This window comes from Podarcis liolepis (assembly GCF_965112155.1).
Source record: "Podarcis liolepis genome assembly, chromosome: 1".
In the NCBI taxonomy this organism is placed as follows: Eukaryota; Metazoa; Chordata; class Lepidosauria; order Squamata; family Lacertidae; genus Podarcis; species Podarcis liolepis.
Genome location: NC_139554.1, coordinates 105,111,411 through 105,137,784, shown reverse-complemented (window position 1 = coordinate 105,137,784; position 26,374 = coordinate 105,111,411). Strand labels below are relative to the sequence as shown.

The window sequence follows — 26,374 nt, the reverse complement described above, 5'->3', positions numbered from 1 at the left end:
TAGTCTTCCACCCAGGGAGCATGCACAAACAGACCTATTTAGTGTGAGCAGTAGAATTTATGCTTTCCAATGGATGGCCTTCAGACCATTATATGGAATGGTCCTATGGCCCCATATACCTCAGGAGCAGGGAACAGAAATTATGTAAAACTCAAATCTACATGCAGAAATGACATGTTCCCCTGTCATTGGGAATGGGGAATGGGGAAGAGGGAGGTTCTTATCAATTCCTGCCTACTGAAATGGGCAACAGATCTTAAAATAAGAGTGTGTATAAATTATGGGTGTGCTGTGGGTTAAACCACAGAGCCTAGGACTTGCTGATCAGAAGGTCGGCGGTTCGAATCCCCGTGATGGGGTGAGCTTCTGTTGCTCGGTCCCAGCTCCTGCCAACCTAGCTGTTTGAAAGCACGTCAAAGTGCAAGTAGATAAACAGGTACCGCTCTGGAGGGAAGGTAAACGGTATTTCTGTGCGCTACTCTGGTTCGCTAGAAGTGGCTTAGTCATGGTGGCCACATGACCCGGAAGCTGTACGCCGGCTCCCTCAGCCAATAAAGCGAGATGAGTGCCGCAACCCCAGAGTCGGCCACAACTGGACCTAATGGTCAGGGGTCCCTTTACCTTTACCTTACCAACTATAAGATTCAGTTCAGATCCCTGCTTGACACTTCAGAAAACACCCCACCTAGGTCCAAGGTCCTTTGTAGGCTGACAAATTCAGGATCTTTCCGAGTCCCCTTCCTTCTCCGCCCCCCCCACCCCTTCACAATTGGGAAATCAAAACATTGCTATAGCTTTCTTTTGACAGAAGAGCGGACATGTTCCGGCATATTAGCCCCCCACTTCCCCCCGAGGGAATAAAGCCTGCCAAATTACAAGCAAGTAAGCCGAGGAGTTTTTGTGTGTGCTGGGAACACTTAAAGTTGTTTTTGTGTTTAAAGGAAACATCTATGACTTTTATTGGGGGGCAAAATTGAAATTTTCGGGCAAAGTTGCCCCTTGTGGGGGAATAAGTCATGTCAAATTCCAGAAGGATAGTTACAGTGTTTTCCTCACAGGCAGCCATTACAGTTTGGGGTTAGATACAAAAGGCATCATTTAATCTCCCCTAGTGTTTTGTGGACAATTGCTCTGAAAATTGCATGTATAAGTGAGGTGCCCTTAGGTAAGAAGGCTGCCAAATTGCAGGAAATAGGCCCAGGGGTTTAGTACATGGCTAAAGTTGATGGAGGGGGGTTAAGCCAGACCCTTCAGTCACAACAGAGCTCTCCCTTTGCCCTCTCTGGTATTTGCTTTCCCACCCTGGCACCAGTTCTTGTATGGTAAGCTTAGAGACATTGCTTTCACTTTTAGCATTTTTAGAAAGTTTGTATTTATTATTTATACCCCGCCCATCTGGCTGGGTTTCCCCAGCCACTCTGGACGGCTTCCAACAGAATATTAAAATATAATAGTCTATTAAACATTAAAAGCTTCCCTAAACAGTCTGGTAGTTGTTTTTCTCTTTGACATCTGTGGGAGGGTGTTCCACAGGGCGGGTGCCACTACCAAGATGGCCCTCTGCCTGGTTCCCTGTAACTTGGCTTCTCACAGCGAGGGAACCACCAGAATGCTCTTGGCACCTCAGTGTCCGGGCAGAATGATGGGGGTGGAGACGTTCCTTCAGGTATACTGGACTGAGGCCGTTTTGGGCTTTTGACTCTCGCCACCTCATACAGATTCCACTTTGCCTCTGACAAGCCAAAAATCCCTCCAAAGCATCCCACTTGGGCTTGAGGGTTGGGATCCATCCAAATCTGATGCACAGCCCTACCACCGATAAAGGTTTGCCTTGTGGGAATTCAGGAACATCGTCAACTTAAACTCTGTTGACTGGATTTCAGTAGCCTGGACTGATGGGCTGCAGACAAGATATGAGAGATTTATTTTTAAAGTGATGTGCTTTGTTGCCAAATTGTATTTCTTCCTTGGAAAGGATTCCTGGGTTTTGGGGGGTGTTTTTTTTTTAATTTGGTATGTTTATTTATGGCACTGTTCACTAGAAATCCATCATTACCTTAGCAGCTGTCACACCAAATGGTACGGCATGTGTGCTTTTAAAAGAGATACTGAGCACAATACCATCTTACAGAAGTGCACACAGCCAAAATGCCATAGGAACCTGGGAGCAAAACACTGGCCAGTTTTGAGGGGTTTATTTGGGTTGGGGGGGGTTTGTTGTTTTTAGGGGAATGTTAAGCAGTCACATTTTTCTCCTCTTGATTTCTCTCCTCAGTGGTTTAATAAATATGCTGATCGATGTGGAGTGGCTATCTGGTTCAATTTGTTTGTCAACACTCACCCACCAAATCTATGGTTCCTACATGAAAGAATTGGTCAGAATGACAAAGCGGGGCCTTCTCAGGAGCTCATTACAGAATGTAGCAGAACGAACAAATGTATAAAGCGATAAATGAAAAACTACACCTTGAATTGTGCCCTTGAATTGCTGCTATGTCCTGTAAAGTGCAGCCAGAAACAGATCACTTTAGGCTGCATCAGGAGGTATGACTATTTTGATGTGTAAGAGTCTCTTTTAAATTTTCACTTCTTATTGATTAAGACTACAAAGTTCAACCAGTAGATAAAGGTTGTATCCATACCTGAACAGACTCACTGAAATGAATGGTCTTAAGTTAGTCGTGCCCACTGATTTTAATGGATCAAACCTGAGTATGACCTTAGTTGGGTGCAACTCATTGGGTGGAAGGCAACATGATGCAAGTGGACTATTTCTCCTGCTCCTTCAGAGCAGATTTGGAGGCTGCGCCATGGGGAGTAGGAAGAGATGGAAGTCCCATTGTACAAGTCCGCTCTGCTCATGCACGGACAGAATTGGATTCAACCCAGTAGCTACAATAGATGGATCAAGCTGGAGGGTTCAATTGAAAAGCAAGCAACCCGTGAGTCTGTTGTAGGAATAGGTCCTCAGAGGCTAGTCTCACTTTGTCTTGCTCCCAGGTAAGTGTGCATACAATTTCCCTGTTGGTTTTGGTTGGTTATTCTAGTAAGGCATGAAAACAGAATACGCTAAAGACAGCTTTTTAATTATTCTGTTGCAATTTCTCATGCTGCTGTTGCTGTTTTCCCACCCTTTACCATGGATGAGTTATCACAAAGTAAAAAATACTATACTCAAATCAGTTTAAGCACACTCATGCATGCATGCAGCCTTCCTTCAAGTTATCAAAAAGGCACTTACAACACAATCCCGTATGCATGTGCACTCAGAACTATGTCCCACTGTGATCAATGGAGCTGATATCCAGGTACAGATGTACAGGACTGCATCCCTATAGAGAAGGTTCACTAATATGCAAATTTTATTTTAATTTAATTGGATCACTTAAGTCAGTTAAAAGGCAGATGATTAATCAACCAAAAGTTTCTTAATCAGCTGATAGCCCAACTATTAAGGTAAATGAACAGTCAGAGGCAAGGTAATGATCCTCCTGCCCTTATATCATTGCATGTAAAAGGTTAGCAAATATCCCGTGTGTGTGTGTGTGTGTGTGTGTGTGTGTGTGTACACACATAATGGGTTTCATTCAAATTGGGTCAAACAGTCAACTAGATGGTGGGGGGGTGAAAATTTCTTAATTTAGTTGACAACATCATTTCTGATTTCAGAGGTAATTCTCTAGAGCATCAGATGCAGATATAAATGTGCACTCAGAAATAATCCCATCAAATCTTTCGCAGACTAATTCTGGAATGACAGGGAGTGATGAGAAGGGGGAATTCTCCTCACTGTATGAAAGTGGTATGGATCTCCCAGTTTACCAGTGTTTCCTTGACAAGGAACTCTGATGCATATGGTAAGAGACAGAAAGAGGGGTCAAAGCGGCAGGCAATTGTAAACCAACTGTCAAGAGATGTCTATAAAGGCAGACATTTCGCACCATAATAATCCAGTTTACTTGATGAAAAGGTTATATCTTTCCAAGCAGTCAAGTTAACCATTCAGCAAAAAGAAAAAAAGAAAGAAAGGGGGAGTGGAAGCAGAGGGTGGGCTTAGGAAATTAGAAATAAGTGAATTAATTATATATTGCACAGATCCCAGTGCATAAAGAGGGTGAATCGTAGCATAAAACCCTGACATCACTTATGATTTCAATGGAAATGATACAGAAGCAGTTAGGAATAGGCTTGCAGCCGAGTTCCTGTATTCAGTCATTCATTGCACATACAGCAAATCAGACGCAGGCGGCCAGGAATTGGGCATGCAATGTCTTCTCCTGGTCAATGATAGGAAGTATATCCCCAACACCCTTTGTGAGTGCAGAGGTTCCTCTGACATTAACATTAATGGAGAGAAAGCTAGATCAGAGAGGGCTCGCACACACACTTTGGAGCCTTTACAGGGCATGGTATTTGGGAGAACGATCAGTTTGACTACATCTTGAGCTGCCAGTTAAACTCAATAGACTACAGCAAAAAGTCTCAGACTGTGGTCCATGGACCACTGCTGGTCTGCGAACCACTCAGGTGCTCTGAAGAAATATGGTTGCAGAACAGTTGACAATATCCATAACCTGGGCCCACACATTACTGAGGCAGTTTCAAGCAGGGCTGGATTATCAAACATGTTAACAAGACCCTAGCCTACGGCCTCTGATTTTCATATGGCACTAGAAAGTGACTCAACTGAGAGCAACATCCCCCCTTCCAATTTCCCTCTCTTTTCGCTACAAGATTCTGCCCTCCCCTACTTGCTCCTCTGATGTCCCAGACACATTTGAGGTGCCCTAAACTCCTCCCCCCCCCACTATTTCTTCTGCTATTGTAAAGAATTACACTGTTGCTGTAAATTGATTGCTCCATTCGTTTAAAACTACAATAAAAATGTGTGTTAATTTGGTGCTGTTGCAGTCTAGCAATCTTCCTTTTAAAAATGACCAGCTAAATGGGTCTTCTCAGTGGCATTGCCTAGGGGACCCATGTCTTTTACAACAGAGCTGGTTTTGGCAATGGTGCTGGAAGTGTAGGTTTGTAAAACACTCTTTCTGTAGAAATCCTTTGGCCAGGTTCGCCTTATAAAGCCACCACCAGAAGGGCGTCCATGTTGTGTGTGCCATATGTATCCATATGTGCTTGTTTTGAGTGACTCCTTCCTGGTAGGGCAGAATGGTCCTCTGTAGGCCTCGACTGAAGCCTGGTCCAAGTGTGTTACATGGATGGCTGATGTTATGTACTGAAGTTCTCACCCTGGGCCAGCAGGGGGATACTGTAGATAGTTTTCACTCAGGTCCACATATACAAATAAGGAATTGAAAGTGACGTTCAGTGATTGGATAGTTACAGAAAGTTGTTACTGCTGCTTTGTACTTGAGCTCTATATACGCAGGTTGTTCTGGGCCTGTGAATAAACAAGAGCTGTTTGAAGAATCGCTGTGTCGTCTGATATGTTCACCCACAACTTAACAGCTGATAACATCAATCCATGAACATGTGATAGCAACATCACATCAGCCGTGTGAACGCATAAAATTGTCTTATTGAATCCCATCACTTCTGCGCTCTTGCCGGTGCCATTGATCCAAACTCACACTATAGTTCTGATATTTCTCAGTTGTGACAAGACTCAGTAGCACCCCATATGGTCAACTATGGGGATCGTAAGTTCTGCATTAAGGCTCAGATCATTTTCGTTAAAATGTGATAAGCGCAATCTATAGTAGCAGGTTTGCAATGATATCAACACAGGCAAACACATGTATGATAAATGCAGGCAAGACCTTGGAAATTATTGTTTTTATTAGGATTTTATTTGTTTAATAAATGTTATAAGCTGCCTCAAGCCTCGTTTGGAGAAAACAGCACAGAAACGGAATCATTTATTCAATCAATCAATCAATCAATCAATCAGTACTTTTATTAGGGATGTCACCCAATCTTCACTGATTAATCATAGGAGTTTTAATCAATTTACATATAAAACAACAAGTCTGAAAGAAGAAAGAATTACCTACTCTGGTTTCAGATGATACACACTGGAGTAGCCTTAGAAGAGGCATTTCCTGCTATGTAAGAGGAAAAAAGGAAAGCCTCTTCTGCGGAGAAGCTGATTAGAGGTGTTTTAAAATATATACCGTATTTTTCCATGTATAACACGCCCCCATATATAAGACACCCCCTATTTTTAGGGACTCCAATTTAAGAAAACCCCACCATTCACTATCCGTGTATAAGACGACCCACAGTTTTTCACATAATTTTAAAGTAAAAAAACCCTAGTCTTATACACGGAAAAGTACGGTACATGAAGCAGTATATAAATAAAAATGTAACATCTACTAAAATAATTTACGTTAAAAAAACTCTTGTTCATTTAAGGAAATTCAAGATTCCTCTCCCCTCCCACTCGCCCACTGCCCTAGGTATTGAGACAAGGACATGAGCTGTGAGCCAAAGGGTGAAAAGAGAAGGACTCTCAGCGTAGGGCGAACAGTCAGAGCACAAGATGCTGGCCAGTAAGATGTTAAGAGACCAACATCTAGAGGGTGTCGTGTTTGCTACTCCTAGGGCATGAGTTTATGCCACAGGAGCTCAAACACAGCCTCCCAAGGTCTTTATTCACAACTTTTGGGAAGGCTATATTCAGCATACAGGAGTGTGAATGGAGCCATTCAAAAGGCACCTGAATTCAGATTCAGAACATGGAATAGGCACATGTAGTGTTGACCTTAAGCCAATCATGCTTCAACAGCCACATATGTTTAATAAATCTCCTAATTTTGCTGGAGGGTGCAAAAACAAGAGATTTGTCAGCTTCCTAGTAGGGATGACTGGTCAGCTCTCTGTAGTGTGGTGCAGTCACAAATCGTACAAGTCCCTTTTTTCCTTCCAACTCCTGGCCTGACTTATCCCGTTAGTGACTGATTTTGAAACTTCGTGCCTTTCTACTAGAAAGCAACAAAGAGAGAGTTTAATTTGGATGAAAGTTTTTCCATCTTCAACTATGCCGGGGGGGGGGAGAGATAAACAAAGAGAGAATATTTTTAATTAACTCCCAAGGATGCTGCTTCATTGGCATACTTATTTCAGTTTTATTTTCTCATTTATTCCACTGTATCAAAATTACAGGCTGCAGATGCAGTTTCTGGAATTGTAATGTCAGGATCTACAATTCCACTTTTGACTTTTAGAGAACTATTATAACAGAGTGTTTTTCATTAAAACACAGAGATAACGTTTTTGGCAACAGATGAGGCTACCTATTGAACTGGCCGCAATGGAAATATATGTGCTTATGACTACTTATTTATTTTAATTTTGGTTTTTTAATTTGGGGTTTTTTTTAATAAACAATTAAAAGGTGGGTATAAATAACAAGTAAAGTATTAGTCATTGGCTTTATTTGAAGAGTTAAAAAAAAACACACAACATGGATTTATAAAGCAATTCCCATGGAATTTCACTTAATTTAGGTCTGGGGACTGGGATGTGTCTTTGCCCCCAGCCAGTATGGCCAGTTCTCAGGGATTTTGGGAGCTGTCATCCATCAATACCTGGAGAGCCACAGGTTCCCGACCCTTTCCATAAACTATATGGGGCTGCTGTCACAAAGCATATTACCGTATTGGCCCAAATATAAGCCGCACCTGAATATAATCCACACCTTTAAAATTCGGGGGGGGGGGAGAGAATACCCAAATATAAGCCACTCCCTTAAAATTCTACAGGCACTAACACTCATTCCGTTTTACCATATGTCTGTTTCAGCAGCGATATCGTAAAAGCCAATTTTTGTAAGGTCACGAAGTTAAGCCACACTTTTAACTTTTCACAGTGGGAATTTGGGGGGGGGGGGGAGTGAGGTTTATACTCAGGCCAATACGGCATTTTATTTTATCTTTTCTTCCTTCCTTTCTTCCTTTCTTCCTTCCTTGTTTTGTTTTCTCTTTTCTTCTTTATTTTTATTGAGATTTGGTTTTTTATTGTATTGCATGCTGAAAAGTTTCAATAAACATTCATATATGTGAGAAAGCATTTTTGTCCCTCTCACACTGTGCCCTGGGTGTGGGATGATGATCTGTGCAGGGAGACTGTTTCTGCCTGTGGCCTGGATTCAGACTGAGCCATGTTTAGAGCAGACCAACTGACAGCAATGGAACTGAAGTTAGGCAGAAGTACAGTAGGTCTAATCTCAGCGTGGCCCAACCCCTTTCTCTGCCAATTCTCTGGGTGTGATTGTAGCAGAAACATGTTATCTAGCAGCTGTGGGCTGCTATGTCACGAAATATACACAAATATGACAATGCTGAACAAATTAGGAAAAGATAGGAGTTAATGAAGCTGAGCTCTAAGACCACTGAATTATAGAAAGAGGAAATAATCCAAAATGGCACATTTACTCAGGACTTCGGTGGTATGTAAGTTTTCACTGTTTTACTGATCATCCCTGGAGCTGTTAAAAATTGCATTGTTATAGCTGCTGATTGGAGCTTTATATCTTTTCCTTTTAAAAAAAGAAGCAGAAAATCACAACCTTATATGGTATTTTGAGTCTTTGGCATCAGATGGGCTACAAATTAAATTTTTAAAATGCTTGACACAAATGGAGAGAGAGAGAGAGAGAGAGAGAGAGAGAGAGAGAAATGGTATCTGTGGTACGAAGCAGTCCTGGTCTTGAAAATAGCCTCACAAAGATTTGAGGAAGGTGTGTGACTGGGGGAGGAGATGAAAAGCTGTTTCTTTGGAATAATAGGTTTTAAATTGGAGGCCTGTGCTTAAAACCCAGAGGCAATAAAAAAGGGGTCAAAATGGAGAAAATTGCACAACTCTTACATTACTTTAAAAGACAATAATTTCCTTTTCAGAAATGGTTCCTTTTTTTAAAAAAAGAGAGGTCTGTGACAATAGATGCCATCACTTAGAGTCCATTGCTCAATAAAAGAGTGGCCACGAATTCGAAGATTTTATGCAACTTAAATGTTTGCAGAAGTGGTCTATGAAATGCCACCATTTCAGAACACTGGACTCATTTTGAGTGGAAAGACTTAATCTTTGACCTAAAAATACAATTTGGACCATGAAAATGACCTTTTTGGAGTGATTTTGTGGACAGGGAATTTGACTTTGTTTATGCGGCTAATTCGCTTATAATTATTTACATTTCTGCTACATGTTTTTAATGGCTTACAATAGGTCTGCTTTGATTCTTCACTGCTGTGTACCATCACTAGTCATTTCCACTGGCAAGCGAGGCAGGTATCAACTCTGAACGGATACCGTTTTAATAACCTGCTTGCTACTCCCAAGGATCTTAGAATCAGGGCCAAAACATAGAAAGCTGGTCTTTCAGCTGATCTGATGTAATGAGCTCTGCTTCACATCTCTCCCACTGAGGCAGCCTGCTAGAGTGGCTGCTACCAGGTGACAATTGTCGGGTAGGCAATTGTCTCAATGAACACACATATATGTGCCTGTTCATTCATGGAGGGAAGAAATGAAAATAAGACAGAAGCGTTATTTCATTACGGCAGGAGCACACTGAGGGACTGTTCATATTGCAACGCAACACTATAATTTTTATCTATATATTGGAAACGGTTAAGGGGAAATAGTCTTGCTGCTCTGAAGCCAGGTGCCCCCCAAACTTCACCTACCAAGGCTTCATCATTTTACATCACTTTTTGGCTTGTGCCAGAGTTACCCAAGTTAAGATGATAGCTATGTGCAAGTTAGAATGTAGAAATAATGTATGGGTTTTCTTCTGTTGGTGTCAATTAGGAGATGCAACTCAAAGACCTCTGCTTCTGCTTGGCATTTGTGTTTTCTCTGCCAGCACTCCTGCAGAAATTCAACCCACGAAGCTTTCCATCACCGCACCACTTGTTGAATCTATGCATTTGTTGTTTTAAGAAATTTGTATCCCACCTTTCCACCCAAGTTGCTCAAAGTGGCTAATAACAAAAGACAAGCAGCAACGTCGACATAAATACAGGTGAAAACCAAACTAAAAAAATAGTATTAAAGTAGCATGCTGAGAACATAAACGTGCACAGAACATATTTCCCTGAGGGGATTGTATCTCTAAAACAGGAAAGGGGAAGTCATGGCCCCCTCCCGATGTCATAGACTCCAACAGCTTCGAAAATGTCACAAAAACCAGTACGCCATCACAGCTTCCCACTTTGTCATGCAGAGTCCCGAATTCCAACGGGCCTTCAGTACAGCATTTCATTGTGTTACTGGAAGTTCATATCTATGTGTCTCTCGCACGTGTTTCTTAGATCTATGCCTCCCTCTCCCTCCCACTTTCAGTCAATATGGCGTCACTTCTTGTTTTTTATGAAAACAAGATCTGGGTCATTTGAATGTCCCTAAGATAGTCTTCCTGCTACTCATTTGGTCAGTCTCCCACGAAGAAAGTAGTGGGTGGGGAATACCTTGCTGCTCTCTTTGCCCTGATTGAATGTTATTTTTTAAAAAAATAAAGTTTATTAAGAATAATCTAGCCTACCTTGCAATTCAGACCTAACAAATTTAAGTCCTACAACCAGTTTTCAATACCATGTGTTCTATACCAATGCAAATAAGCATAGTAATCCACTTGTTACGGTATTTTCGGCTACAAAAGAACATTCTCCCGGACCTTGTGCTTTCAAGAGAATATGCTTTTCTTTAGGGATATACATTACATGTCAGCTTTTTCTACTTGGTAGACCCCATTCAGCTGAACGTAATATTGTCCACATAGATTTCTTGCCTGATCACTCTGTCCAGTATAGGTACATTTTGAAAGCATTCATCTCACTTAAGTGTTAGTTTTCCACATTCAGGAAGATTTTAAAGCAAGTGATTCTATATAAAAAAACACACACAGGTGTATTAGAAGATGTCTGTATGACTACCACCCCAGATCACTTCTCTTTCCCCCTCAAATATTTTTATTTAAATGGTTCTAAAAGTATATCCATTTCAGGCAATTGAAAAATGAAGATTTTTTCCAGTATCAATGCCTATCTGTCACAGTGGCTATGTTCTACCTCCACTGTTGGACTCAGTCCACCTCAGGATACTAGCTGTTAGGAATTACAGGTGGGGAGTGTGCCGTTGCACTCAGGACGTGTTTGTGGGCTTCCAATGGGAATTTAAACCATGAGAAGGGAATGCTGGACTATAGGGGTACCAACTTGAATAAAATATTGGGGCACAGCTAAACCCCACCTGACATAATTGATCACAAGATGCAGCACACGCACGCCATTTGAATGGCAATGCCCCTCAACTTTGGGGGGGCAGCCCCCTCAAATATTTTATTGGGGGGCGAAGGGACCTGGCCCCTAGGAGTTGACTCCTATGTTGGACTAGATGAGCCTCAAGCCTCTTACATTTTATTTATTTCAGATACAACCCTCAACAAAGCAGTATACCACAGTCTAAAGAGCATATATATCAATTTGACCACAAACAGAGGCAGCAAATCTGGATATTGGCATATGGTGTATTGGTTAAGAGTGGTAGACTTGTAATCTGGTGAACCGGGTTCACTTCCCCGCTCCTCCACATGCAGCTGCTGGGTGACCTTGGGCTAGTCACACTTCTCTGAAGTATCTCAGCCCCCCTCACTTCTCAGAGTGTTTGTTGTGGGGGAGGAAGGGAAAGGAGAATGTTAGCCACTTTGAGACTCCTTCGGGTAGTGATAAAGCGGGATATCAAATCCAAACTCCTCTTCTTCTATATTGGAAGAACAATGTGGGGGGGGGAGAGTTAACCAGAAGTCACTGGGTAGGACAGGAAGTTACTACAAAAATTCCGCTACATATTATTAAGGGGGAAGGGGGGAAACACTGGGGTTGAATGTGAAAATGATCGTACATATGATATAAGGAAAAGCAGCAGCCCTTGTGGTCTCTTTCAGTTTTATGATGTTATTAAATAATGAACTGGTGTGACTTTTAAGTGGATTACGACGCTTATCTTCAAAGCCTTCTTTGCATTCAGTGGCCCTGTGTCACGGAAACCCCTCCCAACCCCTCCATTGACTTTGCTTGATTTTATTGAAGTTTAGTTGTTTAGCTCGAGTACATCCTACGCAGCACACTTCCCGCTGTGACTAATAAATATTTAGCAACACGAAACCAAAGAGATGTGCTAACCTTGAAACAATAACACCAGAAAGAAAACAATCACTAACTGACCACTGAGCTTCCTCATTTTATTAATGGCGTACATGCCAGTGTAACCAATTAGACTGTACTGCAATATATGGCTCTACCAACGAGGCGATAGGATGACTTGCTTTGTGAAAATGAGAGGCGAACGAGTATTCCGAGAGCAAGGGCTTCGTATTATTGAAGTTAATCATACTGTTCTCTCTCTTGCTCTCTCTCTTTTATTATGGTTCAGTCTATGGAAGTTCGCTGGAATGCAAACAGTGAGGAATAAATGAAGTTAGCTTTGGACTCTGCATGTGACAGTGGGGGACCAGGCCGGGTTTAATTCAACCTGGCAGAGCCCTCTTGAATTGTGTCACTTGTAGAATTTGCACTCGACTTTGGGAAACATTAAACTGTTCTCGCCACTGAGAACTAATTAAGAAATCTGCCCCTCCATGGCTGAGCTTATTTTGTTCAGGTTGACTGCTTGTTCAAGTCTGGATGCTCATCTAATGTACACTGTGACCAACTATTTCAGTTGGATTAAGGTAATTACCTAGCTCAACACTTTTCTGATACATTTTGCAATAATGGAATCCAGCGCTTTTATACGCTCCTCAAGCCACACTTTAAAGTGCAAATTTTGGCTCGAGAATAGGCTCAGTAATCCAAGGTCTTCATTAACAAATAGTCTACAGGGCAGCCGAGCGCAGGCACACTGACCGTATCTAAGCTTCGAAATGCCTGAGCTTTTGTGAAAGGCCTTCTCTTCAAAGTGTAACAAAGCGCTAATCTGAAAGATAGATGGAGATATAGCTCTGCTTCAGTGTTTAGGGCTAGGCTGGGGCAGGGCTGATTCCTCTCTCAGATGGGGAAAAAAGACTTTGCCGGTGGCTATTCTGACTTTAGAAAGAGAGTAGGCAGATTCATCAATTCAGGTTGACCATATACTGACTGGAATATCATTTGGGGCCTTTTCCCTCACTCATTAACAGCCACGTGCAAGTGCACTAAAATACAAAGGGAGGCCTTTCACTTTAGCTTCCTGTTCAGAGGAAGATTGAACTCAACACCACCACCGTGATACAGTTTTCCATATTTGGGATGGGGGGAATAAATTCAGTTCAGGTCACATTTAGAGGCAAATCTATCAAATTTCTGAAACAGCACGGAAACTGAAACGCAATCATCCATCGAAATTTGCACTTATCTGAATTTTGCAGTGCAGTTTTCCAACTGGGGTTTAAAGGAAATGAATATATTAGATTAAAAGGTGCATTGAAATGAATCTATCAGTGAAAAGAGCGTACAAAAATGCACTGTACTAGGAGATGTTTCTTGCAAAAAACAAAACAAAACAGGCATATCAGTCAAAACTGCATACAGATTTGCAGATTGCAAATCGTTGCAGAAATGGGGAGAATTGAAATTAAGACTGAAGAAACGAGAAACCAAGAGCACCAAAGCTGACAGATCCTTCAAACTCTAATTACAATTGCTTATCATTGTGTAGCACCAATAACTGCACAGTAGGGTTCCACTGGCACCCATGTATGTAACAGAACTTGCCTTAGAGCTAGGTTCAGGCAATTTTATGCCATGGCGAGGGTCCCAGGGGGAGAGACGCCCATGGGGGCAGAGCGAGCTGCCCATGGGGGCTGGAGTGAGCCACCCATGGTGGGCTGCTTCCTGGATGGGGGGGAGGGAGCCATGCCGCTTTGCCAGCAGCCTTCCTCCCTTCTCTCTGCCTTTTGACAGCTTGGGGGAGGCTTCCCCCCCCCAGGAAGCAGTCCAGGAGCAGGGGGCAATGGTGCGCTGGCTGTCCATGACTCCCAAGCCTCCCAAGCTGTCAAAACAGTTCCCAACAGTTTTCCGATTTCCAGTATTTAGTTCCCAACAACAGATGATGGCTACATTTGGATAGAATATAAACCATGGTTTAGTGCAGCAGCAAGCCTTGAGCTCCCATTCTCCCTCTCTCTCAAGCAAGGGGGGGTCATTTAAAGCTTCTGTAGTTTGTAACTAAGTACAGTTTCCGGGTTCATCTGAACATGGGAAACGGTGATTTCTTACAAACCATAACTGGAATCTTTACTCTTTCCTTCCTAGCATGTAAAGCAGAGGTGGTGAACCTATTGCCCTCCAAATGCTCCCGAACTCCAGCTCCCATCATCCCTGACCAGTGGCCATGCTGGCTGGTGCGATGGTAATTATATCTGAAGGGTCACAGGCTCTGAGCTCCTTGTGTGAAGGATGAAGAGGAGAGGGAGTGTTTATATTTATTACTTCTTTGTAAAAGTACTTGCATACTGCTAAATCACAAAACATACCTAAGCGGCTTGCAACATTACAAAGATAGAAACCATACAAGAAAAGCATAAAGTGTTCAACCCTGAGACTCATTACTACAATTGTGTAATGACAAACCATGGTTTAGCGTTGCATCTGAAGCCCGCCATTGCTTCACAGATGCTCTGTGCAGATTTTCTAATGTGATTCTACAATTCCAAGAGTAGAACACTAAAGGCATGGCTTCATCTCTAGGAAATAAAAGGCTACCACATGTTGGCTAAACCCCAAGCTACTAGTGAGCTTCTTACAGAAGCCAAAGTTTAGAACATTATAGCAGCAAAATACTGGAAAAGAAACATACCGAGAATATGATGGCCATGCCACCTATTTCTAGAGACTAGCTCCCAGGTGTTTTCGGACCAACATGAATATGGCATTCTGGTTGTCTACTCCAGGGTCCATCGTAAAAGCCCACGCTGCATATTATTTTAATATTTAAATGGTTACAATGATCTGCAGTCTTGGGGGTTATGCTGCAGATATGAATTGCTCTCCAAAGTCAAGTGGGGAAAAAACATCCACAACAGTACTTTGTTTTGCCTTCTGATGAGCTTTGAACAGGCTTAGCAGAAGAGCCCCCACACCTATGAACCCCCCCACCACGCATAGGCAATTATAAATGTGCATATAATTAAATAGATTAGAATATGCAAATAAGAAAATGCTAGACAGCGAGAACCTAGGCAGAGGTGACAATCACAGGCACTTAACAGAAAGGTTCCAAATGCTACCAGTTAGGAAAATCTTGCCCTGGGAATTCCGTTTGTGAAGGAAGGGTCCAAGATTTTGATCTATTTGCTCATCTGCTGGCAACATTCAGAAACAACTTTTATCCTTAAGGCACATACACCCCAGGGGGACTGCAACATAAAACTAAACACAGCCATTATAACGGTGTCAGAACGTTGTTATTAATATATTAATGATCTAATGATACTTTGGCTCCATTATAATCTTTCGGCTATCATAAATTAATTAATAATAATAACCAAACAAATAAAGGAGCTAACATTTTGCTGCCCTTTCACGACACCCCAAAATTGGTTGCCTCAGGTTGTTACCTCACAACCTAATAGTAGGGTCGGCTCTGAGCCCATAACTGTGCAGGAAACCAGAATGTCAGTGGGGAAACTGGATAGATATTGTTTTAAGTCGGAGCAGTTACCACCTAATGTTTCCAAATGTTAAATACTTGCATTAAAAGCCTAAAATTGAGCCTCCTTGCAGAATATGTGGCCTGGAAATCTGGAGGAGGAATGTTGTGGCTCATTCTAGTCCGTTCCGCTTCTTATGACAGCCTCCCTCAGTGAGCCGACGTGTGGGCTACAATGTAGGTCTCTGTTGCCCCTAAGAAGTGAAATCCTCATAAATTGCTCTTTTTCCATTTTTTCTCCTGAATGAGGAAAACTACACATTTGGTTCTATGTCTTTCCAAGGCAATAAAGCTGCTTTGAATTCTTTGGGCTTTTGCACAAGCGTTGTTTTCATTTTTTAAAAATCCTACTCATTATTTCATGGGAGTGTTATTATTACCACCTGATTTGCAGGCATGCTGTCAAAGCTTATTTGCGGCCACAGTGCAGAGATGGGGATGCAAGATGCCTTATACAAGCTGGAATATTGCGCAAGAATGCAATGGATTGGGGTGGGGGCAAGAAGTGTTTCCCAACTGCAAGCCTCTGGTTGCATTTCTTCTAGATAATGTAACAGATTTCAAGGCACGGCAATCATTTGTGGTTAAAAGGACTCTTGACAAGTGCAGCGTTATTTGCAAAGAGCTGCTTTAGGTGCTCAAAGGCGAACATCCCAACATACCCTCCGAGGACTCCCCCTCACTTTTAAAGTAACATTTCCCCACGTAACCCACTTTTTATATTCCTTCCTTCCCTGCAATCGGTATTTAACTATGCAGCTTCAATGGAAGAGGATTTAAATGGAAACCACCAAAAGGAGATCTGTATTTGCTTTTCATAATTTCACAGCAACCAGGAACAAAGGCGATCTGCCAGGCGCCGTATAGAGATATATGTCTTCTTTTCATGTCTCCACAATCAAAGATGCAGCTGGGAAGGAATACCAAACATTTTTTATTGATCTGCCTTAAAAAGGTAACCAGGCTAGCACGCTTGCCTCAATCGGGTTTTCCACGCTTCCTTTAGCCGATTGTCACGTACCAAACTAGCTGGAAAGAAATATCTTCCGTGCTAAACAGGATAAGTCAAAGCAAACTTTCGACGTTTTCGCTTTCTAGACGTTTTGTCACACCAGAGATCGGCAAGGGTGATCTTGCACGCTTACCACTCTCAGCTCTGAGGCCACCTTTGATGTCAACAAAACTAGCTGAAATAGATTTGACTCTAACGTTACTCCAGTAGCTGCCACACAGCCCATTTCTTTTCACAGAAGCTAGACAGGATGCATTTAGGGACCCACAGTATGTCAGGAGGGGCTTAGCTTATACAGCTTTGTGCATCCTTTTCTAAGCTATTTCACTACTGGGAAGTGCTGCAGAGCTTCTGTTTTGCACTCAGGAAGTCCCAGGTTGAATCTCCAGCATCTCTGGTAGACTTGTAAAAGGGTAAAAGACTATTGGGAAATGATACATAATGAATTGAGAAAAATGTTCCAAAGTACTCCCCCCCCCCAAAGAAAACCACCCCAGAGTCCTTTCTGTTGTGGATAATTCAGACCGAAATTCCCAGGCATCAAAAAAGGTTATTTATGTATGCCACTACTGGGGCCCATATTTTGTTAGCCCCAAAATGGAAAATGAGCGAGGTCCCAACCAAAGAAGACCGGCAACTTAAATTGACAGAATATGTGCAGCTTGCAGACTTAACATATAGAATAAGTGAACAAGAAGAACATACGTTTAGAGAAGATTGGAAAAAGTTAATTGAATATATAGGAAACAACTGTGTGCAGCTGCAAACGGTGGCAGCATGAAGATAAATTCAACAGTGTAAACAAGTTTTGATGGATGCAATAATGGAATACTGAATGGTTTAGTTTTTGTAAAATATGCAGGGATTAATGATATGCAAAATGAACCATGGAAAAAGAAGAAGGGAAGTCATTGATATCTTAAGGATGTAAAAATGAGTACTTTAAATTGTAAAACAGAAAATGTAATAAAAATTATATTTAATAAAAAAAAATCCCCAGCATCTCCATGTACAGCTGGACCCTTGCCTGAAACCCTGAAGAATCATTGGCAATCAAAGTGGGCAATACTGACCTAGAAGGTAGCTTTCTGTTGGGACGATTCAGGAAAGATGAAGCAGTTCTTCATGCGGAACATAGTTCAACTATGGAACTCGTTCCCACAGAAGGCAGTGATGGCCACCAACTTGGATGCTCTAAAAGAAGACAGGACAAATCCACAGAGGAGAATGCTATCAATGGCAACTAGCCACGATGGCTTTTGCTCTGCCTCCACAGACAGAGGCAGTAATGCTTCTGAAGACCTGTTGCTGAAAACCACTGGAGGTCCCTGGTCCTGAATAGGGTAACTGTGCCCCTGAAGGACCGGGTGCACAGCCTGGGAGTCATCTTGGACTCACAGCTGTCCATGGAGGCGCAGGTCAATTCTGTGTTCTGGGCAGCTGTTTACCAGCTCCATCTGGTACGCAGGCCGAGAACCTATCTGCCCGCAGACTGTCTTGCCAGAGTGGTCATGCTCTAGTTATCTCTCGCTTGGACTACTGCAATGCGCTCTACGTGGGGCTACCTTTGAAGGTGACATGGAAAATACAACTAATCCAGAATGCGGCAGCTAGACTGGTGACTGGGGGCGGCCGCCGAGACCACATAACAACGGTCTTGAAAGACCTACATTGGCTCCCAGTACGTTTCTGATCACAATTCAAAGTGTTGGTGCTCACCTTTAAACCCCTAAACGGCCTCGGTCCTGTATACCTGAAGGAGCGACTCCACCCCCATCGTTCTACCCGGACACTGAGATCCAGCACCAAGGGCCTTCTGGTGGTTTCCTCACTGTGAGAAGACAAGTTACAGGGAACCAGGCAGAGGGCCTTCTTGGTAGTGGCACCCGCCCTGTGGAATGCCCTCCCACCAGATGTCAAAGAGAACAACAACTGCCAGACTTTTAGAAGACATCTGAAGGCAGCCCTGTTTAGGGAAGCTTTTAATGTTTGAGGCATTACTGTACTGTATTTTAATATTTTGTTGGAAGCCGTCCAGAGTGGCTGGGGAAGCCAAGCCAGATGGGCGGGGTATAAATAATAAATTCTTCTTCTTCTTCTTCTTCTTCTTCTTCTTCTTCTTCTTCTTCTTCTTCTTCTTCTTCTGTCCTGCTTGCGGGCTTCCAACAGGCATCTGGTTGGCAACTGTGAGAACAGGATACTGGACTAGATGGTCCATTGGCCTGATCCAGCAGGCTCTTCTTCTGTTCCTATATTGTCCTCTGTACCAACCGTCATAGAAGCCAACTCCTAGGGGCTGAAGTCTGTTCAGCTCCTCCTCCAATAAAGCATTTGAGGGGGCCACCGCCCAAAGTTGATGTCCATTGCCTTTCAAATGGTGCATTGTGCAGCGCCATGTGATCAATTACATGGGGCATGGCTTACTGCCCCACCCCCCGTATTTTATTCAAGTTGGCACCCTTGCCAACCGTATACATATTTGGTTGTCGGGAAGAAGCCCTGTACAGCTCAAAGCCACCCACCCACCCACCTGTTAAAGAAAAGGTTAATTCAGGAGAACGTAAGGTAAGTTTATGTGTGTCAAAAGAAACATAAAATAGGCAGCCAAAGGAAATGCATGCATGTCAAGAGGCCTATTAAACAGATATTATGAGCAATATCTTTGTCTCAGCTGATGGGGGCTGTCCTGAAGCAACGACGAGTTGTGGCACATTAAGGACCAACTCAGTTATGATGGCATATGCTTTTGTGGACTGCATTGTGCCTACGACATATTTATTATGGCATAAGCTTACCGTCCACTTCAGCAGGAGCATGAAGTCTAGCTGCTTAGTCAACATTAAACGAAAGCCCTGACAAACTTCATTCAGTTATGCTTATCAAGGGAAGAAACTCCGCGGCGACCCAGAAGTAACGGAGCGCATTACTTCCAGGTTTCATCGCTCATGCATGCACAGACAGTCAAAATGGCGTCACGGGCATGCGCGGAAGCGGCGAAACACAACCTGCACACGCGCAGATGCAATGTCGCATCTTACGTTCTGTTCAGGATGGAATGGATCCCGTTCGCATCCCGAGGTACCACTGTATACGTTTATTTAGTTCCAAACGAAGGTGGAGAACAGAAGAAAATAGTTTCACTATACTTTTGGGAACAAAGGACAGGAGGTTCTGATAGGCTGAGCCTCCCTTTGGTAGGCATTGCAGTGAAGGTCACTATCAAACTCATTTCCACTGCAGGCTTCTATCAATATTCATCACTCAAAAATCCATCCTGGTTTTCTAAGTTGCCACTCAGCAACATTCTGTTGTTGAAGCACAGAACGTGTAGCACACAGTGGTTTAGCTACCAATCTTGCTATTTGTGGGCTTGTGCTCACTCTTGTCTGCTAAATTTGCTTTTGTTCATCACACACCAGGTGAGGCTTCTGTAAAGTGAGTGTTCTGATGGCTTTTATTAAACTGGGGAGGAAATGATCAAGTAAAATGTTATGAGGCCCTTCTTCTCTCAAGAGCAGCTCCTTCCAGGTACTTCACAGGGATGTGCGTTCCATCTTCCTCCGGGGTCATCAAATGCATAAAAACATACCTGGAAAGATCCAATTTTCCCATTGATGTAGAATCCGTGTTGACCATATAGCAAAGTGCCCTATATCAAGCTAGGCCAAGCATGGCGAAAAAGGAACAAGAGGCAAATTCAGCTTTCTTCCAGCTTTTCCTTTTCTTTACAGGACTAGCACTTCTCTTAGCAGGTAAATTACCTATTTTCATTTTGCTCTGATACAGTATTCAATTTGCCTTCTGGTTGAAAATATACTTCAGTAATTAAAACAAGCAGATTGGATAAGCCCATTTCTACCATTATTTTTTGACTAAGTAGAAGAAAAGTAAGTTTTATGATTGCTCTAGCCATGCTAATTTAATGTACTTCAATTATTTAATCTCAAAATGGACCCATTCCAAATAAAGTAATATACTTTACAACAGTATCGTGTAGGAAATAATTAGGTTGCAAGTTCTGGAGGCTTTAATATGGATGAAATTATATAACTATCTTTGCATTCTGCACAAGGCCCTATTAAATGCACTAGCCTGCGATGTTGCTGGCTGTCAGAAAGCAAAATGAAAAATAGTTTTAATAGCTGCTCTTTGACCTGTTTTATATTTTATGTCAATTATAACAGCACACAACCATGCATAATTATGAAGCATAGAGGCATTAAAACGTACACATAATTTGTGTTCTTATGGCAAACATTGCAGGAGGGTTTAGAAAACAAACTGGCGATTTCCTATTGTTGTAAGTCATCTGAACAGTTATATATTGGGATTAAATATCTTAAGACAGATTTGTCTTTCCATCTGTCTTGAGTAATTTTAAAGAAATATTTTTTGAGATGGACAAAAATCCCTGCATAGACACAACTTGCTGCCATCTGTACTCTCTCTCATAACACAGTGTGTAGGTTCCAGCGCGAATAGCAAAGTAACCCTGGAAGATATACAGATTTGTCATCTGAACATCATTTTTAAAATGATCCAATTTATTCACAGCAGGAGTTTCCTTTTGGCACTGTCGCAATCATCCTTGTTTTGGGACATTTGGGGCAGAAAGACCGATTAATTTTATTTTTGCAATGCATCCCACTTTCTTAAATACACACTGACTGAAGAAAATAGCTTGATAACACTTCCTTCTTCTTCTTTTTGAGCTCTGAACACAGAAGTATTATTAAGTAGCATTTAGATTACTACAGTCACAGGGAAAAGTATGACTCGGTCCAGTATACCTGAAGGAGCGTCTCCACCTCCATCGTTCTGCCCGGACACTGAGGTCCAGCGCCAAGGGCCTTCTGGCGGTTCCCTCGCTGCGAGAAGCCAAGTTACAGGGAACCAGGCAGAGGGCCTTCTCGGTAGTGGCGCCCGCCCTGTGGAACGCCCTCCCACCAGATGTCAAAAAGAAAAATAACTACCAAACGTTTAGAAGACATCTGAAGGCAGCCCTGTTTAGGGAAGCTTTTAATGTTTAATAGGTTATCTTATTTTAGTGTTTTGTTGGAAGCCACCCAGAGTGGCTGGGGAAGCCCAGCCAGATGGGAGGGGTATAAATAATAAATTATTATTATTATTAGATGCTCTGAAGAAACCAACCGGGGTGGCGTGGGGAGTAAGTGTGTGCCATTCATCTAGGGTTATGTTTTGATCTGCTTTCCTTTGGACCACATCACTGAGGCTGAGAGGGGGAGAGGTCTTGTCATCTGGGCAACCCAGGAACTCCATACACACTGCCTAGGCGTGTGCCCCACTGAGCTCACTTCAGTGCTGCAAACACAGCAAAAACAACACAGGAGACAGAAACATGTCTCTCACATATCCGTCTCTGCAGCCACAGCAGGCGTTGTAACCAGTGCTTTTTTTCAAGAAAAATAGGTGCTGGAACTCAGGATGAAATTGTTGTAGTAAGTCGCCGGGCAACTCTGAAAAGATGCCAGTTTGACAACAGTCATGCTCACCATCTGCAGAGGTGCTAAAAAATGTGGCAAGCCGGCTCCCTAGCTGGTTTGGGGGTTGCCCCTGGTTCTGGTGCAGGTCAAATAACTGCGCCCCTGCATCCCTTGTTCTATTAGATTCAGGTGGATGGCTAGGACATCTCAGAAACCCTGTGGCTAGAGAGACAGTGAGTGAACGAAAGTCCTCCTGAAGGTTTAATGACTGAGAGGGGATTTGAATCCTGGTCTCCAACACACTAACCATGACTACCACATGTTCTTATGCCAAAGGGGACACTTTGAAACTGTTCACCTGCTAAACTTTACCAAGAATGACTTCCCTGCTTACTCAGATCCATGATATATCCTGTACTCAATTTCTCTTGGCTGCATCACCCCAAAATTTAGGAAATCAAGAATGAGATGAAAGACTATTACAAAAGCCTTCCTCATATGCCTAAAAAGTTGTACATCTCAAAACAAGACCACTCTACCAAACTCAAAATGCTGTGCATTATTCTGTGCAGTGCAAAAAGGAGAGAGCAGCATATCATTTCATGCAATGCCTTCACGGCATGAAAGGGTGAGATTTGGATTTTTGACCATCCCGATGTAGCAGATAAGCAGGTGAACTCTACCTGCAAATGTTATGAATTCAAAGCTAGTGGCACCCTGTGCATATAGGGAACTCAGCCTTAAATACACACAGGTGGTGCTTCCGTTCATTGATGCTGGAAATGGTTGCTGATAGCTTACAGTAGATTCTATGGCAAGCCTTGACACTAGATCAATCCAAGCCCTGGCAGACTTCCAAGCAGAACAGCTTCGAGAGTCATGGGGCTTTCAATAACGCCATCGGGGAATTCAAACAGCAGCATCTGAAAACTGTTTTAACCCCCTTAGTAGGAGACCGATACTCCTTTTGCATTCGCTGTGGAATTCCGTGTTTGGATTTGTATTGCTCACTTCCATTCCTTGATGCTCCGATATTCAGGCGCCCAATAAAAAGGTTTGTTGGCACTTTAAAAGGGCGATAGAATGAGTTGACTTATTCCAAATCAGACCAGGGCTGTAACCCAGTAACAGAAAATTTGCCTCGCATGCAGAAGATCCACACAGGGCTGGGACAAAATACTGCCTCAAGCCCAGAGTAGTCTCTGCTGGCCAGTACAAGGCACTTCCTCTGCTCTGCCGAACGTACGATTGTCAGCCACAAGTTCCTAAATTCTCTGGCAGGGTATTGTCTGAGCATTTGTTCCCAATCACCTTTAAACTGAAGGGGCCAAAGTGTGAACCAGGAAGATGACATAGACCAAAGAGGAGGAGGAGGTTTATACCCTGTGCATCTGGCTGAGTTGCTTCCAACACACATAAAATCATAATAAAACATTTGAAACTTCCTGATACAGGGCTGCCTTCAGATGTCTTCTAAAAGTTGTGTAGTTCTTATGGGAGGGCATTCCACAGGGAGGGCACTGCTACCAAGAAGGCCCTCTGCCTGGTTCCCTGTAACGTCACTTCTCCCAGTGAGGGAACCACCAGAAGACCCTCAGCACTGGACCTCAGTGTGTGGGCTGAATGATGGGAGTGGAGACGCTCCTTCTGTGCTCTGCCATAAGAAACACATGGCTGAAAATGGCAGCCCCATGTAGAGTTCTCACCTTCTTTCTCCATAGCATAGAGGACATCGTAGTCTGCACTCTGACGCCATTATTTTGAGGACTTCCTCATTTTTTTCAGCACCAACTGCTGAAATGGTGCAGGGTGGGAAAAACATGGTATAAGGAGGTCATGATATAAGGAAAGGTTCTACAGCATGTTACAGAAGAGGACAGTGGAAGGTTATCCAGGCTACCATTTTCTGCAAATGGCTCCATGTCTCTTATCACTTGCAGTTCTGTTCTGCGTGAACTATGCCATGCAACACCTAATCCTAGGAGGCATGAAAGCGCCACCCATACCCGTAAAGGATCTCAGGAAAACTGGGACATCCCGATTTTTCCTGCAAGCGCACAGTGACCATTTTGAGTGCAGATATCTCGCCACGAAAAAAGTGCTGGGGGGGGGCACCATCACACACATTTTTGGTCTCCCTGAAAGCATGGCCGTGAAAAAACACTTTTTGGGGGCTCCACAATCTCCTATAAGTCACATGGCTCATGCGGGAGAACAGATGGGAAGACGCACATGACGGTTTGGGGACTCAACATGTTGGCAGGTATGCGCACCCTATTAACCCCCATGAACATTGCCCCACCAGCCCAGTCTGCAACATTTCTAGTGTGGAGCAGGATGGTCTGCAAGGATTTGGAACATGAAGAGAATGCATACACACACACCATGCGACAAGGGACCCTAATACTGTCAGTTCCCAGGCACTCGGCTTGTGTTCAAGGAAATGTGAGTTCAGCCCCCCCCCCCAGGCCTTCCCTGCTCAACATTGGGAAGGTCAGGGACTGAGCAAGTATGGCCATGTACACTGGGATGTCGGGGGGCCAAGGCTTATGTGTGGGCTCTGGGGATGGCAATTGTATTAATTTGCTTAAATTCGTATTAAAACTGGAGAAGGGTGTGCCAGCCCAGCTGTGCTTGGAGCTCCCCCTGCCCATTCTATGGCAACTTCTGCCCCAAAATCCTGCCCTGGCAAGACCACTGACAACTACCCCTACTATCCGGAAGCCCTGAACTTGGAAATTTGGGATAGTCCTCTCCTGCTTTGCAACTTTCGAAGGATTCATCAAACCACCAACTCCGAAGAACGCCTCCACTTTGCACCAAAGAAAGTGCAGCTAGTATTGAGCCAGCTGAATAAAAACGCCAGTGTATTGAGGCGGGGGTCCTTTTCTAAAGTGTGATCGTGTTACAAGTTGCTCATTTGCTCCTTGGGACTTTTGCCCTGGTGGAACTGGCAAAGGAGAGGCAGGCAGCCGGCGAGTTTGTTGTTGTTGTTTCAATTCGCTGAGTCACACCAGACTCCCTCCACGGAAAGAGCAAAGTCGAAATTTGGAGTCTAAATCAATAGCTGACAAGGCTGCTTTTGAAAGCACCGGAGGGGCACTCTGCGCTCCCATTGTAGTCGCAGGGAGAATTTTGTCTGTTTAATTTGCATGGTGCACAGCCTAGCTTCTGTCGAGAAGTCTTGACTTTTCGGATTTCCCAGTCCGCCCGGTTACGATTGTCATGCACGCTTGTCAAACAGGAGGCTCCATCGGTTACCCTCAGACTGGATTGAACAAACTAACATCATAACAAGAGTGTTTATGGGAAAAAACTGCTTAAGCACTGAAGCAGAAAGGGCTTAGCACTGATCAGACCTCTCTCCCACCTTTATTCTTCACTGTTCACATTGAAATGCAAATATCAGCGCAGGGTTTCCACTGGCGTGCCACTCACAAATTGAAAAGCAGTTTTTATCTATGCAAATGTAAGCATGGTAATTGAAGTTAATCAATCAATGCTAGCTTTCACTAAAACCTTGAACATGATTGAATAAAGTAATTATCATTCAGCAGAAAATGATGAAGTTGTAGACAGCATGAACCTTATTAAAGGAGGATTTTGAGTCACAATGGCTTAATTTAGCTAACAGCCCAGCCTTAGCCCAACGAATACAGTACCCTGACTGTCTAGAATTGTTGTATCGAAGAGCAAGAAGAGGGGGGAGGGGAGGGGGAAGATGTTATTATTTTAATTTTTACAGCGCTGGATTAGTAAAAAGTGCTTGTTACACTACACAGGGTAAGCCACAATTAACGTTCTCCATTGCTCTAAACAGATCAACAAATAAAGACCGCTGTGGCATCCTACAAGTGTCCAAGAGCAACAGCCAGTTCTTAAGACTAGGGGTGGAATTCAATGTTGTGCCATCGTGAATGTCCCATGAGCCGAAGGATTTCACCTTGCCATAGTGAATTATCTCTTCTCTCCTCCCTTTGCACACTGTTCTGTGTTCTCCTGACTCCCCACCCCACCCCAGTTTCAGGGGGTACTGGCAGGGGGGGGGAGCCCCGTTGCACAAGCAGAAGCCCTCGTGCAAGGTCTGCACTGCCAGGTCTTTAAGTGACTCCCGCGCTTATTCCAAAATATGCAACTACGTTACTGTGAAACCTCCGCTGTACAATATTACAAGCAACTCAGGGTAAGGTCACAAACTTCCCAGTGCGAAGTTTTGTCACATGGAGCCCCATTTCCAAATGAGACTCGACAAGGCACATCTGAACAA

The 26,374-nt window shown here is 43.3% G+C and overlaps 2 long non-coding RNA genes across 2 annotated transcripts in view; both read left to right on the top strand.

Annotated features, from left to right (window-relative positions):
- Positions 1–26,374, top strand: part of LOC310703258 — a 331,049-nt gene that overhangs the window by 205,994 nt on the left and 98,681 nt on the right. The window lies entirely within an intron of this gene.
- The window catches only part of LOC310703285, a 10,638-nt gene continuing 8,483 nt past the window's right edge, over positions 24,220–26,374 (top strand). The window contains exon 1 of the long non-coding RNA XR_014524059.1: positions 24,220–26,290. This is a non-coding gene — a long non-coding RNA (uncharacterized lncRNA). The remainder of the gene's footprint in view (positions 26,291–26,374) is intronic.